Below are 21372 nucleotides of genomic sequence, written 5' to 3' on the forward strand. Positions count from 1 at the left end.
TGTTAACATGTTAGAGAAAGAACAGATGATAAGGTCAAAACGAAAAAAGTCAGTATTTCTTTTTTCTTTTTTTGTGCTGATGATGTGTCATCAGATTACGTGTAGTAACTGCTTGTACCTCGTTCCACGCCAGTTCTCTATCACTCTCCACAAAACTAATTAAGGTGGCACATTTACGTCATGATCATCAAATTCAACTGACAATAAGTCGTCTTAACACTAATAAATTATGTCCAAATATTTTCTCATATAATGCAGGAAATGTCCCGTTAATTTTACGGTCATCGTACCTAGCCTCAGAGCCAATTTCAGTCCAACTTCCTTAATAACGAGAGAGATATTCTGTTGGACGCTTCATCACCGAGCAATTTTTGTTCGCCCTGGTAGGAGGCTAAACGTCAGCGGCTTAGTGCGCTCATGATGTGCTTGAGGATAAACGAGGCATGCTCCATTTTTCCTCTCCTGGTGCGATGCCTCCAAGCTGCCAGCAAATTCTTCCAGTCTTAAAACTTCCACAAAGTTGTTAATCTCTGCATATTCACTTTGGAAGGCGTCTAAATAGACTTGGAAGTCTGCAGTAGCGAAGTAGGGAAGAGAAAATTTCGTTGTATTGCTCAGGATCCGATCTAGTCAAAGGAAAACTTGCCCAGCCGCGTCCTCCCCCATTTACTGTTACCATGAAGATTTAGTGTTTAGGAAAGTCATATTAAATCAGCTGCTGAAAACTCATTAACGTCAGAGAAATTTCTTTACGCAGAATCGATATGTGCCATTATTTTATTTCAGGAGTAAGCAAAATTTCTTTATAAATGTATTTGCAGTTATTCCTCTCACTAGGAGAAAAAGGACACTTTTCCCTGTTTTGTCGGTTTCTAAAACGTGTAATTCTGCGTTTTCATATCAGTGACCAAAACTGAAACTGTAGTAAGCATGTAATGTACAAACCTTCATCAACTACTTTGTTGTTCCTACATATTAGGTCGTATGAACATAAGACATTGCGAAACATAAAGTGACCTATGAACTTAGCACTTAAAAAGCGATTTCGTCCCCATATTTCAAAGACACACTGCTGTTGATGTACATGAAGAACAGGAATGAGAAATAGAAAAGTTAGAAAATTAGAAAATAACACACACTAAATCATAAAGTGCAGGCTTTCACGGCCGGAATAGTCTTCAGTTAAAACTTCCGGGCTGAGAGGCCGTGGTCGATGTATAAAATTTCCACCTGACGTTTCGTCTCCAGCTGTGGGAGACTCTCGCATTTATAGAGCGCCCTCTATGCGCTCTATAAATGCGAGAGTACCTGGAGCCTGAGTGGCAGTAGCCGGACGACCTCGGAAGATGTCTCCCGCAGCTGGAGACGAAACGTCAGGTGGAAATTTTATACATCGACCACGGCCTCTCAGCCCGGAAGTTTTAACTGAAAACACACACTAAAATTAGGAGAGGGTAAATATATCACGTACTTACGCACTATGAAGCGCAGGATAGTCTCAGAAAGCAGCACAATACTCTGTGTTGGACACTGGCACAACGTTTTGGGGGTAGCCCATAAATTCTTTGCCCCAAATATCATGGGAAAATGCTAGCAGGAACTGGAAAACTGGAGATGCTTTCATACCTGTAAACAAATAAAAAAAGGTATATGTAACAAGAACAGTGCACCAAAGCGAAACAACTATGCTTACACTTAAGATTCACTCGTCGAAAAGGACGTCTCTGAAAGCTGATTAATTTGAACGCATCTGAAACGTAAGTAGTTTATCGATTACTTGATTCCACGATCAGCTGCTCAATTTCTAAAGTTTTGTACATAAATTACTCTAATATGTAATGCAAACAGACGAAGTGACCTATTCTACATGATGAAAGTAGAAGTGCATAGTGTATTATTTCATGGACGCAATGCGACGACATACGCATCGAGATGTTGGAGATCGGTCTCACTATTACTCTGCATTATGTGGAGCAAATAGGATCTAGATCTTCACTAGAAGAGGCAAGGCTTCTAATAGAAGAGGCCATACCTGTGCAGTTTGAAACAACTGTATTTCTACCAACCTCTCCCTCTGAAATCAGTAAAATAATAAACTTACTGAAAAGTAAAAGCTCTTACGGAATTGATGGCATTTCCAGCAAGATACTTAAAGCTTGTTCCCCACAGATAAGTAGGATTCTCAGCCACGTATGTAATAGCTCTTTGGAGCAGGCTGTTTTCCCCGATAGACTTAAATATGCCATTTTAAAACCATTGCATACAAAGGGGGATACGTCGGATGTCAACAACTATCGCCCAATCTCTCTTCTGACAACTCTATCAAAAAAATTTGCAAAAGTAATGTATTCAAGAGTAGCCTCTCATATTTGTAAAAATGAAGTACTAACAAAATGTCAGGTTGGTTTTCAGAAATCCTTTCCAAAAGAAAATGCTATATACGCTTTCACTGATCAAATATTAAATGCTCTGAATAACCGGACATCACCCATTGGTATTTTTGTGATCTCTCAAAGGCCTTTGACTGTGTAAATCATGGAATTCTTTTAGATAAGCTAAATCATTATGGTTTGAGGGGGGCAGTGCACAAATGGTTTAATTCATACTTAACTGGAAGAATGCAGAAAGTTGAAATAAGTGGTTCATGTAATGTTAATACAACAGCTGATCCCTCCAACTGGGGGGCTATCAAGTACAGGGTCCTTTACTGTTCTTGATACACATTAACGACTTACCATTCTGTATTGATGAAGATGCAAAGTTAGTTCCTTTTGCTGATGATACAAGTATAGTAATAACATCCAAAAACCAAGAACTAAGTGATGTAATTGTAAATGATTTTTTTAACAAAAATATTAAGTGGTTCTCAGCAAATGGACTCTCTTTAAATTTTGATAAAACACAGTATATACAGTTCCGTACAGTAAATGGCACAACTCCAGTAATAAATATAGACTTTGAACAGAAGACTGTAGCTAAGGTAGAATTTTCAAAATTTTTTGGTGTGTCCATTGATGAGAGGTTAAACTGGAAGCAACACATTGATGGTCTGCTGAAACGTCTGAGTTCAGCTACGTATGCTATTAGCGTTATTGCAAATTTTGGTGATACGAATCTCAGTAAATTACCTTACTATGAATACTTTCACTCACTGCTTTCGTATGGTATCGTATTCTGCGGTAATTCATAGCTGAGTAGAATAGTATTCATTGCAAAAAAACGTGTAATCAGAATAATTGCTGGAGCCCACCCACGGTCATCCTGCATACATCTATTTAAGGATCCTCACCGTAACCTCACAGTATATATATTCACTTATGAAATTTGTTGTTAATAATCCAGCATAGTTCAAAAGTAATAGCAGTGTGCACAGCTATAGCACCAAGAGAAAGGATGATCTTCACTATGCAGGGTTAAATCTGACTTTGGCACAGAAAGGGATAAATTATGTTGCCACAAAAGTCTTCGGTCACCTACCAAACAGCATCAAAAGCCTGACAGATAGTCAACCAACATTTAAAAATAAATTAAAAGAATTTCTAGACGACAACTCCTCTTACTCATTGGATGAATTTTTAGATGTAAATTAACGGAGAGAAAAAAACTAACTTAAGCATTAGTGTCATGGAATATTTTGTGTAATGTAATACGCAAAGAAGTGGGATACGGAAGTTCTAAGGAATGACAAGATATGTTTGAAGTTCTCTAACGCTATAGATACAGCAATAAGGAATAGCGCATTAGCCAACACAGTTTCAGAGGAATGGACATCTCTAAAAAGGGCCATCACAGAAGTTGGGAAGGAAAACATAGATACAAAGAAGGTAGCTGCGAAGAAACCATGGGTAACAGAAGAAATACTTCAGTTCATTGATGGAAGGAGGAAGTACAAACATGTTCCGGGAAAATCAGGAATAAGGAAATACAAGTCGCTGAGGAATGAAATAAATAGGAAGTACAGGGAAGCTAAGACGAAATGGCTGCAGGAAAAATGTGTTGACATCGAAAAAGATATGATTGTCGGAAGGACAGACTCAGCATACAGGAAAGTCAAAACAACCTTTGGTGACATTAAAAGCAACGGTGGTAACATTAAGAGTGCAACGGGAATACCACTGTTAAATGCAGAGGAGAGAGCAGATAGGTGGAAAGAATACATTGAAAGCCTCTATGAGGGTGAAGATTTTTCTGATGTGATAGAGGAAGAAACAGGAGTAGATTTAGAAGAGATAGGGGATCCAGTATTAAAATCGGAATTTAAAAGAGCTTTGGAGGACTTAAGGTCAAATAAGGCAGAAGGGATAGATAACATTCTATCAGAATTTCTAAAATCATTAGGGGAAGTGGCAACAAAACGACTATTCACGTTGGTGTGTAGAATGTATGAGTCTCGCGACATACCATCTGACTTTTGGAAAAGCATCATCTACACAATTCCGAAGACGGCAAGAGCTGACAAGTGCGAGAATTATCGAACAATCAGCTTAACAGTTCATGCATCGAAGCTGCTTACAAGAACAATATACAGAAGAACGGAAAAGAAAATTGAGAATGCGCTAGGTGACGATCAGTTTGGCTTTAGGAAAAGTAAAGGCACGAGAGAGGCAATTCTGACGTTAGGGCTAATAATGGAAGCAAGGCTAAAGAAAAATCAAGACACGTTCATAGGATTTGTCGACCTGGAAAAAGCGTTCGACAATATAAAATGGTGCAAGCTGTTCGAGATTCTGAAAAAAGTAGGGGTAAGCTATAGGGAGAGACGGGTCATATACAATATGTACAACAACCAAGAGGGAATGATAAGAATGGACGATCAAGAACGAAGTGCTCATATTAAGAAGGGTGTAAGACAAGGCTGTAGCCTTTCGCCCCTACTCTTCAATCTGTACATCGAGGAAGCAATGATGGAAATAAAAGAAAGGTTCAGGAGTGGAATTAAAATCAAGGTGAAAGGATATTAATGATACGATTCGCTAATGACATTGCAATGCTGAGTGAAAGTGAAGAAGAGTTAAATGATCTGCTGAACGGAATAAACAATCTAATGAGTACACAGTTAGGTTTTAGAGTAAATCGGAGAAAGACGAAGGTATTGAGAAGTAGTAGAAATGAGAACAGCGAGAAACATAACATCGGGACTGATGGTCACGAAGTCAATGAAGTTAAGGAATTCTGCTACCTAGGCAGTAAAATAACCAATGACGGACGTAGTAAGGAGGACATCAAAAGCAGACTCGCTATGGCAAAAAAGGCATTTCTGGCAAAGAGTAGTCTATTAATATCACATACTGGCCTTCATTTGAGGAAGAAATTTCTGAGGATTTACGTCTGGAGTACAGAATTGTATGGTAGTGAAACATGGACTGTGGGAAAACCGGAACAGAGGAGAATCGAAGCATTTGAGATGTGGTGCTATAGACGAATGTTGAAAATTAGGTGGACTGATAAGGTAAGGAATGAGGAGGTTCTACGCAGAATCGGAGAGGAAAGGAATATGTGGAAAATACTGATAAGGAGAAGGGACAGGATGATAGAACATCTGCTAAGAGGTACTAGGGGGAACTGTAGAAGGCAAAAACTTTAGAGGAAGACAGAGATTGGAATACGTCAACCAAATAATAGAGGACCTGGGTTGCAAGTGCTACTCTGAGATGAAGCGCATCAAACCAGTCAGTAGACTGATGACGAAAAAAAAAAATCTTGTAGAGACATCTTTCATTAACCTGACACGTTCCACATCATTACGAAGTGTCGTATTCATGATCTATGGAACAAGTATTAATCTAATCTAATCTAATCTCTAATCATTGCCTTCCCCCTACAAACGCCCCTCCCCCACAACCGGACAGAAAACAGATATTGACTCTGTGAACAAGAGGACCACGCGATGCCTTAACGGTCACAGTGTCCCCCTCGGCGTTAAGGCCAAGCAGCAGCTTGGCCTCTGAGGGCATTGCATTCCTGGTCTACCACAAGGAAATATCCAATCTACACTCATGGAAATGGAAAAAAGAACACATTGACACCGGTGTGTCAGACCCACCATACTTACTCCGGACACTGCAAGAGGGCTGTACAAGCAATGATCACACGCACGGCACAGCGGACACACCAGGAACCGCGGTGTTGGCCGTCGAATGGCGCTAGCTGCGCAGCATTTGTGCACCGCCACCGTCAGTGTCAGCCAGTTTGCCGTGGCATACGGAGCTCCATCGCAGTCTTTAACACTGGTAGCATGCCGCGACAGCGTGGACGTGAACCGTATGTGCAGTTGATGGACTTTGAGCGAGGGCGTATAGTGGGCATGCGGGAGTCCGGATGGGGCGTGAGGTCTCAACAGTACATCGATGTTGTCGCCAGTGGTCAGCGGGAGGTGCACGTGCCCGTCGACCTGGGACCGGACCGCAGCGACGCACGGATGCACGCCAAGACCGTAGGATCCTACGCAGTGCCGTAGGGGACGGCACCGCCACTTCCCAGCAAATTAGGGACACTGTTGCTCCTGGGGTATCGGCGAGGACTATTCACAACCGTCTCCATGAAGCTGGGCTACGGTCCCGCACACCGTTAGGCCGTCTTCCGCTCACGCGCCAACATCGTGCAGCCCGCCTCCAGTGGTGTCGCGACAGGCGTGAATGGAGGGACGAATGGAGACGTGTCGTCTTCAGCGATGAGAGTCGCTTCTGCCTTGGTGCCAATGATGGTCGTATGCGTGTTTGGCGCCGTGCAGGTGAGCGCCACAATCACGACTGCATACGACCGAGGCACACAGGGCCAACACCCGGCATCATGGTGTGGGGAGCGATCTCCTACACTGGCCGTACACCTCTGGTGATCGTCGAGGGGACACTGAATAGTGCACGGTAAATCCAAACCGCCATCGAACCCATCGTTCTACCATTCCTAGACCGGCAAGGGAACTTGCTGTTCCAACAGGACAATGCACGTCCGCATGTATGCCGTGCCACCCAATGTGCTCTAGAAGGTGTAAGTCAACTACCCTGACCTGCAAGATCTCCGGATCTGTCCCCCATTGAGCATGTTTGGGACTGGATGAAGCGTCGTCTCACGCGGTCTGCACGTCCAGCACGAACGCTGGTCCAACTGAGGCGCCAGGTGGAAATGGCATGGCAAGCCGTTCCACGGGACTACATCCAGCATCTCTACGATCGTCTCCATGGGAGAATAGCAGCCTGCATTGCTGCGAAAGGTGGATATACACTGTACTAGTGCCGACATTGTGCATGCTCTGTTGCCTTTGTCTATGTGCCTGTGGTTCTGTCAGTGTGATCATGTGATGTATCTGACTCCAGGAATGTGTCAATAAAGTTTCCCCTTCCTGGGACAATGAATTCACGGTGTTCTTATTTCAATTTCCAGGAGTGTAGTGTTGGGAGTCGAACCCGCGTCGTCTGTATAACAGTCGGATGCGCTCAGCTACTGAGACAGATGTTTTAAGCTCCAATTAATGCAGAATTGTAAGATATGGAAAACACACACCAATAGGAAATTAAAGACGCCAGAAACAGAGACAGCAGTTAAATGATGTAGGTCAATAGACAGAAACTTCGCTGAACATATCCTCAGTTCATAAGGCAACACATGGGCGACCACAGTAACCAAATGCGTTTGCTACGTTTGTTAGAGAAAGCTTTCTTCATCTGTGACAAACTTCGTTTCACTTTCTTCACGTTGTATCGTTCTGCTTCCTATATATCGCTGTTGAGTTGCATATTCTACTACTCTCTTTCTAGAAATTTTTATATTCAACAATTTTCTGTCCCAATACACAACAAGAATACCTTTGCTTATTCCCAAACCGTAGTCTTTGTTATGTAAGCTCTTCATTACCATCAAAATTTTCCTACTTCAGGACGAAGGAGCTATCTCACCTACGAACACCAATACCTAAACTTGTTTTAGCTTTATCAATATTTTCTTTCGATTTCTCTAACGTTTTGTATGAGCCAATTAACTACAGTCTTGATTAGTTAGCTTCTTAACAAGAATTCAATTTTAATAGTGTTGTTGTTGCTGTTGTTGTTGTGGTCCACTAAAGGGACACTCATGTACACTGTTGTTGTTGTGGTCTTCAGTCCTGAGACTGGTTTGATGCAGCTCTCCATGCTACTCTATCCTGTGCAAGCTTCATCATATCCTAGTACCTACTGCAACCTACATCCTTCTGAATCTGCTTAGTGTATTCATCTCTTGGTCTTTATCTACGCTTTTTACCGTCCACGCTGCCCTCCAATACTAAATTGGTGATCAATTGATGCCTCAACACATGTCCTACCAACCGATCCCTTCTTATAGTCAAGTTGTGCCACAAACTTCTCTTCTCCCAATCCTATTCAATACATCCTCATTAGTTATGTGATCTACCCATCTAATCTTCAGCATTCTTCTGTAGCACAACATTTCAAAAGCTTCTATTCTCTTCTTATCCAAACTATTTATCGTTCATGTTTCACTTCCATACATGGCTACACTCCATACAAATACTTCCAGAAACGACTTCCTTACCCTTAAATCTATACTCTATGTCAACAAATTTCTCTTCTTCAGAAACGCTCTCCTTGCCAGTGCCAGTCTACATTTTATATCCTCTCTACTTCAACAATCATCAGTTATTTTGCTCCCTAAACAGCAAAATTCTTTTATTACATTGTCTCACTTCCTAATCTAATTCCCTCAGCATCACCCGACTTTATTTGACCACATTCCATTATCCTCGTTGTGCTTTTGTTGATGTTCATCTTATACCCTCCTTTCAAGACACTATCCATTCCATTCAACTGCTCTTCCAAGTCCTTTGCTGTCTCTGTCAAAATTACAATGTCATCGGCGAATCCCAAAGTTTGTATTTCTTCTCCATGGATTTTAATACCTACTCCAAACTTTTCTTTTGTTTCCTTTACTGCTTGCTCAATATACAGATTGAGTAACATGGGGGAGAGACTACAACCCTGTCTCACTCCCATCCCAACCCCTGCTTCCCTTTCATGCCCCTCGACTCTTATAACTGCCATCTGGTTTCTGTACAAATTGTAAATAGCCTTTCGCTCCCTGTATTTTACCCCTGTCACCTTCAGAATTTGAAAGTTCTATACATTTTAAATTCTATAACGCAGACTTATTTTGTTACCATTTGCCTGACTGAACTAAATAGTGAGTGTTATATTTTAAGAACAGCTACTCACAGAGGTCCAGTGTGCCTGTAACTATCATATAGCAGGGAAAATTGGTAGTTATTTTAAAGCGTTAATGAGGTATTGGTGTACGCTTGAAAAAATTAATTCCAGTTATGGCCACCAGATGCGTAGGATCTCGTCTATGTCTCCGATGCTCATACTACACAGATTTTGTAAGTGTCGGTTAATAATATCAACAACATTATGCCTTTCTCACTTGTTTAACCATTTCTGCCCATGTCCTGTTCGTAACCCATTACATATGGAAACATTCCTGTTCGTCTTTCTGGCATACACAGCGTTAGATTAGCACCTGGTGACCAAAATTTGAGCTAAATTTTTCCCAGTGTAAATCGCTTCTACATAAATGCAGTAGAATATCTACCACGCAATGTGTTAATTGCAACCCACATTCAACCGCTGTGAGTAGCTGAGTAGTTGCACTTTGAGTATAACCGTCCGGTATACTAGCCACCTCAGAAGCCGTCGTTGGTAACAAACGCTCGTGCGCTGTGGCTAGCCCTGACGACAGACATTCTGAATCTTCATTGTAGAAAAATTCTCACAACAAGTGTTTGGCGGCCAATAGGAAGAGAGTTGGCAGCGTAATATTCCTAATCATTAGACTTTGCATCAATGCCTTGGATTAAATTGCAGAACCTTTCCGTTCTGACTCAAAGAGTAAGAGCACGTGACACAGTTGTCGGTGATCTGTTTGTAGGATAAGGATTCTAGGCCTCGCTTTACACGTGAGTCTATTCGAAAAGCGTATGCTACATGTCGGCAACGGATTATATCCTCTCTCTTCTGTTAACATCATCCAATACAGCATCTCTTTATAAAAGGCAATGTCCTGAATGACCGACTCATCACCGCGAACCCAAATTGCTAACGGCAGAAACTTGTAATTTGGATACGGTGTGGATCTTATGCTGGAGGCGTAGTTTAAGAAGGGATTTTTCTGAATCACAACCCTAAGGGGTTCTAATAGTAGATGATGGTTTTTTTAATGTCACTATTAAGGCAATTCTGATTCTAGAACAACGCGAAAACTGGTATTGGTTTCTCGGTCAGAAGTAAAGAAATACGTGTTTCAGCTTTTTTTGGAAATTTAACTCTATGAAGGTGAAATAGTGGGTGAATTTTTTTAAAAAAAACATATCGTTATTAAGGAACTGCTAAGGAATTTTTAAAGCTACATCTATGAACACTAGTATGTGCCCTCTCGGATAGAAATACATATTTCAGTGTTTTTGGGAACTGAAACACTGAGTTGGTGAAATAGGGGATGAGGATTTTTATGAAAATGTTTATTATGAAAGCATTTATAAAGCGAAATCTATGAAAATTTAAATTTGGGTTCCCATAAATAAAAACAAACACATGTTTCACTGGTTCTGTAAATCCAACCAACATGGTTTTTATGAAAATATTTCATTGTGCAAGCATTTTTAGAGCTAAATCCCTGATAATTAGTATTTAGCCTCTAAGGGAGTGAAACAGGTGTGAAACGTTTTATGAAAATATTTCATTGCGAAAGCTTTCTTAAAACTAGATTTTAGAAAATTGATGTTTGCCTTGGGCAGAGATGAAAAATACGTGTTTCACTGTTTGTGGAAATTCAACCCCGAAGGATATGAAATAGGGTCAGACTGACTTACTGAGTCATCGTCCTCCAGCCCAGACCGCTTAATATAGAAACTTGAAGTTTGGAGAGGATATGGATGTTACACTGTAGGCACCGTTTAAAAAGGGATTGTCCGAAACTCCACTCCTAAGGGGTTGAAATAGGGGTGAAAGGTTTTTTTTTGAAAATAAGTAACAAACTACTAAAGGATTTTAAGGCTACATCTATAACAATTGGCATTTTACTTCTCAGTTAGGAATAAAAAAATACTTATTTCAGTTCTCCGCGATTTCAACACATAAAAGAGTGCAACACACGATGAATCTTTTTAAGAAAATGTTTCATTACGTTAAAAAAATTTAAAGCTGAATTTATGAAAATTGGTATTTCACTTTTCGGTTAGTTATAAAGAAATATTGGTTTTGGCACGAAAGTTGCTATGCAAATATCTCCAAATGAATGCAAAAGGTGTGATAAACAAAACTTTTGGATCAAGCTATCAGAATCACTTTTTGTTCAGATGTACATTCGGAAAAGGCCATGCTTATTTGGTCTTACTTAGCGTGAACAACATAAAAGTTCGATGAAATAAAAACAGAAATATTTCTGTAGGCCATACAGTTCGCCCAGCGAAGCTGCTAGCACTTAGTTACACGATACACACATTCCATTACGGTTACCTACAGTTAACAAACACAATTAAGATACAAGTTTCAGGCGCTATGAGGAAAGGAACCATTCCAAAGGTTGAAAAGCACTTCCGAACAGCCTGCTGAATCCACACACAGTTGTTGCTCCATCAGCAATGTAACACAACTTTTCGTACTTTCTAATTATTGTGGCACTACACTTCAGCCTTTAGTGTAACGCTGACATGGTAACAACATCTGGATATTGTGACCTATACAGTGAGCTGATCGCTCTCCGTATCATCACGTTAATTATTAAGAAAGAAGCCGCGCAATGGAAACTAATAATTATATCAATTGAAACAGGGGTGGGCTAATAAAGTATTAAATATGGGTACACAGGTTACAGTTATAATGAGAGAAAGGTTTCATCGCTTTACGAAACGAAAGCAAGGGCCACTACAACATACTGTTTAATACTAAATTGCAATAACTTGATTCTGATCGTTAAGTAGATACAACAATGAATAACAAAGTGCACATGGATTCAAGTGAATTACATAAAGAATACGGCAAGAAATTTGTACTGGTGTGTGGAATATGAAATGAAATGATACTCTTAACTAGGTCTACGTAATTCCCCAATAATTGCACAATCTGACAGAAAACTGACGAAATGAAGTGAGAAAAGAACATGTAAGCACGAATACATTTAGCAATGTGCATGCTGAGTCTGACTAGCATAATCCGCTAGTTAATTTTAAAACTCCATGAGTCTAACTTGCAAAGAATAATTTTTCACTCACCTCGTCACAACTCGCATAAATGCGGCTTATTCTTACCATCGCTGTAAGACTCAGGTGCAGAAGATATCTGCAGAGACAGCTGAAAGTTACAAGTTCGGTCCTGGCATCTACGATCAGTTCTCGGACGGTGTCCTATCTCTCTGCAGGGCCAAAGTGAAATCATGTCTTCCTCTGATGACCCAAGACAAAGTGCGTACCTGCCATCCTATTCATAATTCTTCCTGGTTCTGGCACCAGTAGGTTATCCTCAGCCACCATCAACAGACCTTCCGAGTTCTGATCAATGAAAAGTTATGGTTATTAACAACTATTTCGCCTCCCCTCGAGAATCTGGTGTGGTTAACCTGTACTCCAAGGTCCTTTGTCAGAGGCGAGGGGGTGGAGGTGGTGCAGCGATGGAAGGTAGAACTTCTTCCTTACATTTTAGCCAATGACAACAGCTGTGTGTATGCATCACTCGCACGTCTTCCTCCACACTACAAAAATAATTTGGTGAGCCAGGCCAGCAATGTCATACAAAAGTTAAATAACTCCTGTGGACCTCCTCGGAGTCCTGCAGGTTCTTCTCGTCCTGAATGTTTTGTGTTTTCTATCCACTTACGGATTAATATCTTTTTTGAAAGCATTGTTACCTCATCTTCTCAGAATAACAGTTTACTGCTTGGTGGAAGCCTTATTCTGGCAGCGCCCATCCGTTCAGAATACCTGCATTGGGACCTGACCCTTTCAGGTAGGAAGAGTTTTACGACATCCTAGCCACTGAACGCCTGCGGCTCTAACTTTCCCACAGTCGGCCAGTGGGCCCAACTTCCAGAGAAACGTAACGTGTATAATATGCCGAATCGAAATGAAGTTTTGAAGCAATTAATAGTGTGCAGTCAGTGAAGTATATTACTAATATTCGCATTTTCATGCACCAACGGTAATTTTAATTTAATTTGAGAAGTTTAATTTGTATGAACGGCTATTAATTAGGTTAGGGGCAGTTTTGGAAAATATGACCTATAACAATCCGTTCCATAGAACTAGTGCTTAAGACTTATTTAAAGAGTCGATCAATGACACAAGTAATTGCTTACGACTTAGTAAATGTTTAGAAGAAATCAAGAATCTCATACTATTGTCTACCTCACTAGAGAAAAGGTGCAATTCCCTCCCCCTGGTCTAAGAATAGTGTTACGTGAAAAACTGTTTCCTTGACCGCCTGTACCGAGAAGTGGTCGTTTTGCAATTAGTATGGAATATAAAAATAGAAAGCCACAGCATGTCCCCCACCATTGGCTGCGTCCTTCGCTTGTTTAAAGTTTATGCAGGAAATTAGGTGCATCGGCTGATGAGCCATAATTCTCAGATAGCCTGCTGGGTTGTGGAACTGAAAAATATTTCCTGCTGCACCAAATATAAGACATTCTTCTTATGGGGCTGCCTCAACTCTAGAAGTGAATTTTGTAAAATGAAGAAACTGCACAGCTGTATCTTAAGCCAAAACTTTTTGTTGTGTATACCAGTGGATTCGGACCACTTAAAGTTCCATCATCTAGCTTAAAAAATAAAACCATTTAACCATTTGAAGTCATCCTCAACTCAGTGCTGTTCTGGAACCAAAGGTTCCGTGTCAAAGGGATAAAAGGGACATAAACGACATAAAAACCATTCTCCCGTTGTGTGCGAATGAGTACATAAACGGGAAAAGCTATTACAGTTTTTTCGTGTATATGTCTGTATTGTCTTTTTGACACGGAACCGTTGTTTCCATAACAAGACTGGGGAGAGGATAACTTCAGACGGTCAAGTGATTTTACTTTTTACTCCTGAAGATGGAACCTTAAGTGTTCCGAATCCGGTTGTATAGTCAATAAAAGATTGTGTATTTAACGGTGTCGGGCAGTTTGTTAACTTTACGAAACCAATGATAAAGTAGCACTCTTAGCGGTCGCCAGTCACAGTAATTCAGCGTCCTGTGACTTACAAACTGTTCAGTCAATGGATGCATGAACATTGATTTTTATCAAGTTATTCATTCACTTTTGTTTTAGTGTTGTCATTTCCGCGTACCTGTTGCGCTGCGTTTAGTTGGTAATTTTCTTCGCTCGTTTCACTCATTCCAACATCTTACGGGCTACTTATAACGTATCTCATTGAAGTACCCCTACGTTTTAACAGTTCAGAAATAAATTCATAGCATCTACTGTCGCTGTTCTCTTTATATCTCTGGTTATTTTGACTTCCCTCTCTATATACTTTATCTCTCTGCTTTATTTTCAAAGTCCCTTACCACACATCCAGTTCCTTATATACCCGTTCCCTTGTTTGTCGGCTGACATTTTGTGTGTTTGGTGTATGGGGAGATCTCTTGAATAACGTTATCTTAAGGCCAGGTTCTCATTCAAATGATCAAACAATAGGCAAAGTTTGGAAATTATTTTTAGACAGTTACAAGGCAAGCAAAGGATATATTTGGGGATTGTGATTAATCATACCTTGAACTTAAGTTTAGATTTTCAATACAAAAAGTTATGCACGTAATTGAAGTTTGATAAAGAGCCAGCGACTTCGAAGTCTGCAGACTGCGTGCAGTGTAGCCCTCAGGAGTTATCTGAAGTCAAAAGCTGATACCATCAGTAGATACTATATCAAATTTATGGTAGCTTACATCTAACCACAATGAAATAATCTTAAATTTAATGATGTTGTGCTAATTCGAGCCATGTTTTGGGGGAATGGAGTAGGAGGGTTGGGTTTCATCCTTTATAGCTTTACAATTAATAGTCATTATTAAAAAACTATTGATGTTATATGTTTAAGCTCCCAAGAAAATTATTTACTTTTTGGAGGTCAAAGGTAGAAGTTAATAGATTGAATCGTTTTTATTGTATGTTGCACACAGGGAAAAGTATTTAGTTTTTGGAGGTCAAAGGTAGAAGTTAACAAATTGAATCGCTTTGATTTTATGTTGGACACAGTTTTGAAACGACGTTTCTTGCGAAAAGCCTGTTAAAGTTTAGGAACAACTTTCATATGTATTATTACTCGTTTAGCACAAATAATACATCCTATTATACATGTTTTATGTCGCTAAACACATATCTGAAGTCAGATTTTCTAAATTCAAAACGACTAATCCACAAAGCGCATCAAAAATTATGTTTAAACCAATTTTGGCCAAAATTTAACCAAAAACTGTTTCGTTAATAACGTTTATTCCGCAGCTCTAGTACCCTATATCAAACTTTCCTCTAACTCGAGTTATTCCTATAGAGCAATTCCTTCGTTCTTCTTGGTGAGAAACGCCGATCTGGATAAGCTGTATATGCTGTGCTCGGCAGCCTGCAAACGTTGTCATCCAGCTTTTTCAGCGAATATGTTTGCATATTGCAATATAAATTATTTTGTGAACGCGCGTGGTGGCATGGCAGGTATTATACCAGAGCCGGATGTCTCCACCTGAGAGCGTCCCGTGGCGGCCGAACACTGGGCTTTAGAAATTTTTTAACATACGGATTAAAAAACCTTTTCGTGCCAACTCCTTTAAAAAATGCAAAAAAACTCGAACATCCGACCAATTTGAACTAGAACCTGGCCATAATCTCGACATTTCTATTTATTACATATTTCCTAAAGAAACAGACGTATTTCACATGGTCTTTCGCCGTGTTTGAGTTCAGCGTACATGAGTTTCTTTATTGCTGCTTCTATTTCTTTTATAATTGACGTGGTAAGTCTGTGATGATTTTTTTACTATTATTTACTCTCCCAGAAAACCTTAGGAAAAACAGTGCACAAGCGGATCATGGCCACTCGACAGTGACTGCACGAATGTGCACGGCGAGAAACACTGGATCACATCTGCGCACAGTGTCGTGAACAGTATGTGAGCGCAACAGTAATCTCTTCGGACACACGCCGGCCTTCGTCTTGCGGGCGATACTCCAGCCGTCGCCTGTAATTTGCCTGCAGGTTCCCAGAGTCTGACGCGCAGTATCACTTTAGACAGGTTTCGCGTTATTAATTGAAGCTTCACTCGTTGGCATTCGGAGGCGGTCAATACGGACAATACTGGCAAACTTTAATTCAGCTGTTATTCTTCCGGGTTCTTTTAGATATAGCTATACTTGAAAGCTCGTGAACGATTCACTTATCGTGGTAAATGAAATAATGCTTACAGTGAGCGTATTTTCAGTGCCTTTTATTAATTTTTCCTTCAGAATGTATGCTACCACTTCCTTTGTATTAATGTTACAGCCGCTTTCTTTATATTAATGCTATACTTCAATAAGATGTATATCAATGTGATGACGTGAAGTTCTGTTCCTTTCTACGTCTCTCTCTCTCTCTCTCTCTCTCTCTCTCTCTCTCTCTCTCTGCTTCTGATAATATTCTTCTCGGGTAGGCAGCTGGATCATAACGTCTTCATGACACAATATTTCCGCGGTCCAACTGGCCGCCATCTTCAGGTGAGAGTGCTGGTGCACGATCTCGCCGGAACTGCCTTCCCAGCGCAAGTGGCGGCCGCTTGCGCTGGGAAGTCAGTTCCGGCGAAATCGTGCACCAGCACTCTCACCTGAAGATGGCGGCCAGTTGGACCGCGGAAATATTGTGTCATGAAGACGTTATGATCTGGCTGCCTACCCGAGAAGAATATTATCAATTATTACGCCGGGAAAGCCTCCGTACTCTCTGCTTCTGTTTGTGTGTGTGTGTGTGTGTGTGTGTACGTGTACGTGTGTGCACGTACAATGATGTGCCGAAACATTATCTGGTATATCTTTGAAAGCAACCATTGTATTTGATAGATTTAAACGTATGATCGCTTAATTTCGAGGAACACTGTATGCAGTAATTAGAGTCAGGACCTGATGCTATTCCTGAAACGACGTCACTTCCGTAATGTTCATACACTTTGTTCTTCAACTTTGACTGTTTAATAACAAAGTTTTTCGGTATTTTGCCCTTTTTCGTTTTCTGGTTTTACGTGCTCTCGAACCTATTATCACTAAAACTCATAAGGAAACACACAGGAAATTCTCAAATTGATAGCATGGTTTTTGACGTTTTGAGCTTTATGTGAAGCACTGATTAGCACGTCACTGACTGGTACACAATTCACATGGACAGCATCATGCCGTAGCACCCATTATTCCACCTACCGATTGGGCTAAAGTTACATGAATCACTTACGTAGTTTGTGTAGTCACTGTAGTTTTCTAAGGGCCTCCGATGTCTGCGATGGATTCGACAAGTGAATGGTATGTTTCCAGAGGTATGTAGTATCAGATGTCTACGTAACGATCACGCATTATTATGCAGCCAAATATTGTTCTTGTATTTTTATGTGCTGCATACATCTGCCAATTGTAGAATCTTTTAAAGAAGGAAAGGAACTCATGGAGAACTCTGATAATAAGAAGGGACGGCATGATACAACGTGCATTAGGTCACTAGGGTACTAGAGTGACTATACAGGGTATAAACGGCCGTTGAAGACAGACTTTGGACTATATCCTACAAAATAGTTGAGAATCATGGATACAAGTGCTACCTGGAGATGAAGAGGTTGGCATAATGGAGGTATTCGTGGCGTGACGCATCAACGAATCCGACAGCTGATGATATTAACACAATTTGCGATGATATTAACAAATGCTTATTAGGCCTTTACCTAGGTTTCGATATTTCTAAAAATATCTTCTGCAGGAGGAGTGGGCTTGATACGTCTCATGATGGTACATTAACTGAAGCCGAGGGGCTCTTGTCATACTTAAATTTGAAAAAACAAGAATTATCTCAAACTGTGGCTTGACATAGCAGCAAGATTACATTTATCGTACTTCAGAATGAATGCTCACTAGTAAATGCCCACAGGTAGAGGTCCTTGGCGTGATGTACACGTAACTTATGCAAATAATTTGTCCTATGACTCATGTTACAGTTTTATATTGACAAGACACTCTACTTGAGGGCATTTACTAGTGAGCATTCACTTTGAAGTAATCAGGGTGCTATCTAAAGCCACGGCTGGAATAATTCTTGTTTTGTCAATTTTATGTGTGATAAGAGCAATTCGGCTTCAGATAACCTAATTGTACTATCATGTGACGCAACAGGCCCACTCCTTCTGCAGAAGATTTTTTCAGAACAATCGAAACCTGGGAAGAGGGCTAGTAAACCCTTGTTTTGCAACCGGTTGGTTGACTTTTTCAGCCTCTTTAGATTTACACAGTTGCTGTTTCGCAGCCATATTTAAGATTTTCACAAAATTTCCACTGCTGCCACGTAGCCTTTGGTTACTACCACAGGTCCCACTGAAGCCTATGCAAACGTCTCCGCTGGAATATGGAACATTGCAACCCCCATCCCCCTCTCCCCAACGTCCTGCGTCCATGTCACAGCTGTTTTACTTGCACAATTATTCGCCTGGATGACAATGGACCCGGTCACAATCCACATGGTGTAAAAAGAAACGTGATTCATCCTATCGTGCTGCACGGTTCCATTGATCCATGGATGCAGTCTCAATGATCGCAAGCCAGCGAGTAAAAGTGGCTGGTGTCAGTGGAGTTCCCCATTCGCAGACCGTAACACCGATAGGATGTATACCCACTCGTCTCTGCTTCGCTTGCAATCTTTTCTTTCCACCTCACTTGGTTGCAACACCTGCAGCGGCATTCAGTCTCACGATGGACATTGGTCCTAATGATCTACATCTACATGACTACTCTGCAATTCACATTTAAGTGCTTGGCAGAGGGTTCATCGAACCACAATCATACTATCTCTCTACTATTCCACTCCCGAACAGCGAGCGGGAAAAACGAACACCTAAACCTTTCTGTTCGAGCTCTGATTTCTCTTATTTTATTCTCTAATTTTATTTTATGTAGGTTGGGCTCAACAAAATATTTTCGCATTCGGAAGAGAAAGTTGGTGACTGAAATTTCGTAAAAAGGTCTCGCCGCGACGAAAAACGTCTATGCTGTAATGACTTCCATCCCAACTCGTGTATCATATCTGCCACACTCTCTCCCCTATAACGCGATAATACAAAACGAGCTGCCCTTCTTTGCACCCTCTCGATGTCCTCCGTCAATCCCACCTGGTAAGGATCCCACACCGCACAGCAATATTCTAACAGAGGACGAACGAGTGTAGTGTAAGCTGTCTCTTTAGTGGACTTGTTGCATCTTCTAAGTGTCCTGCCAATGAAACGCAACCTTTGACTCGCCTTCCCGACATTATTATCTATGTGGTCCTTCCAACTGAAGTTGTTCGTAATTTTAACACCCAGGTACTTAGTTGAATTGACAGCCTTGAGAATTGTACTATTTATCGAGTAATGGAATTCCAACGGATTTCTTTTGGAACTCATGTGGATCATCTCACACTTTTCGTTATTTAGCGTCAACTGCCACCTGACACACCATACAGCAATCTTTTCTAAATCGCTTTGCAGCTGATACTGGTCTTCGGATGACCTTACTAGACGGTAAATTACAGCATCATCTGCGAACAACCTAAGAGAACTGCTCAGATTGTCACCCAGGTCATTTATATAGATCAGGAACAGTAGAGGTCCCAGGACGCTTCCCTGGGGAACACCTGATATCACTTCAGTTTTACTCGATGATTTGCCGTCTATTACTACGAACTGCGACCTTCCTGACAGGAAATCACGAATCCAGTCGCACAACTGAGACAATACCCCATAGCTCCGCAGCTTGATTAGAAGTCGCTTGTGAGGAACGGTATCAAAAGCTTTCCGGAAATCTAGAAATACGGAATCAACTTGTGATCCCCTGTCGATAGCGGCCATTACTTCGTGCGTATAAAGAGCTAGCTGCGTTGCACAAGAGCGATGTTTTCTGAAGCCATGCTGATTACGTGTCAATAGATCGTTCCCTTCGAGGTGATTCATAATGTTTGAATACAGTATATGCTCCAAAACCCCACTGCAAACCGACGTCAATGCTATAGGTCTGTAGTTAATGGATTACTCCTGCTACCCTTCTTGAACACTGGTGCGACCTGCGCAATTTTCCAATCTGTAGGTACAGATCTATCGGTGAGCGAGCGGTTGTATATGAGTGCTAAGTAGGGAGCTATAGTATCAGCGTAATCTGAAAGGAACCTAATCGGTATACAATCTGGACCTGAAGACTTCCCCGTATCAAGAGATTTGAGTTGCTTCGCAACCCCTAAGGTATCTACTTCTAAGAAACTCATGCTAGCAGATGTTCGTGTTTCAAGTTCTGGAATATTCCATTCGTCTTCCCTGGTGAAGGAATTTCGGAAAACTGCGTTCAATAACTCCGCTTTAGCGGCACAGTCGTCGATAACAGTACCATCGGCACTGCGCAGCGAAGGCATTGACTGCGTCTTGCCGCTTGTGTACTTTACATACGACCAGAATTTCTTCGGATTTTCTACCAAATTTCGAGGCAATGTTTCGTTGTGGAACCTATTAAAGGCATCTCGCATCGAAGTACGTGCCAAATTTCCCGCGTCTGTAAATTTTAGCCCATCTTCGGGATTTCGCGTTCTTCTGAACTTCGCATGCTTTTTCCGTTGCCTCTGCAACAGCGTTCGGACCTTTTTTTGTGTACCACGGCGGATCCGTTCCATCTCTTACCAATTTATGAGGCATGAATATCTCAATTGCTGTTGCTACTATATCTTTGAATTTGAGCCACATCTCGTCTACATTCGCATAGTCAGTTCGGAAGGAATGGAAATTGTCTTTTAGGAAGGCTTCTAGTGACACTTTATCCGCTTTTTTAAATAAAATTATTTTGCGTTTGTTTCTGATGGATTTGGAAGAAATGGTATTGAGCCTAGCTACAACGACCTTGTGATCACTAATCCCTGTATCAGTCATGATGCTCTCTATCAGCTCTGGATTGTTTGTGGCTAAGAGGTCAAGTGTGTTTTCGCAACCATTTACAATTCGCGTGGGTTCGTGGACTATCTGCTCGAAATAATTTTCGGAGAAAGCATTTAGGACAATCTCGGAAGACGTTTTCTGCCTACCACCGGTTTTGAACAAGTATTTTTGCCAGCATACCGAGGGTAGGTTGAAGTCCCCACCAACTATAACCGTATGAGTGGGGTATTTATTTGTT

Source organism: Schistocerca gregaria, chromosome 7, assembly GCF_023897955.1.
Source record: "Schistocerca gregaria isolate iqSchGreg1 chromosome 7, iqSchGreg1.2, whole genome shotgun sequence".
Lineage (NCBI taxonomy): Eukaryota > Metazoa > Arthropoda > Insecta > Orthoptera > Acrididae > Schistocerca > Schistocerca gregaria.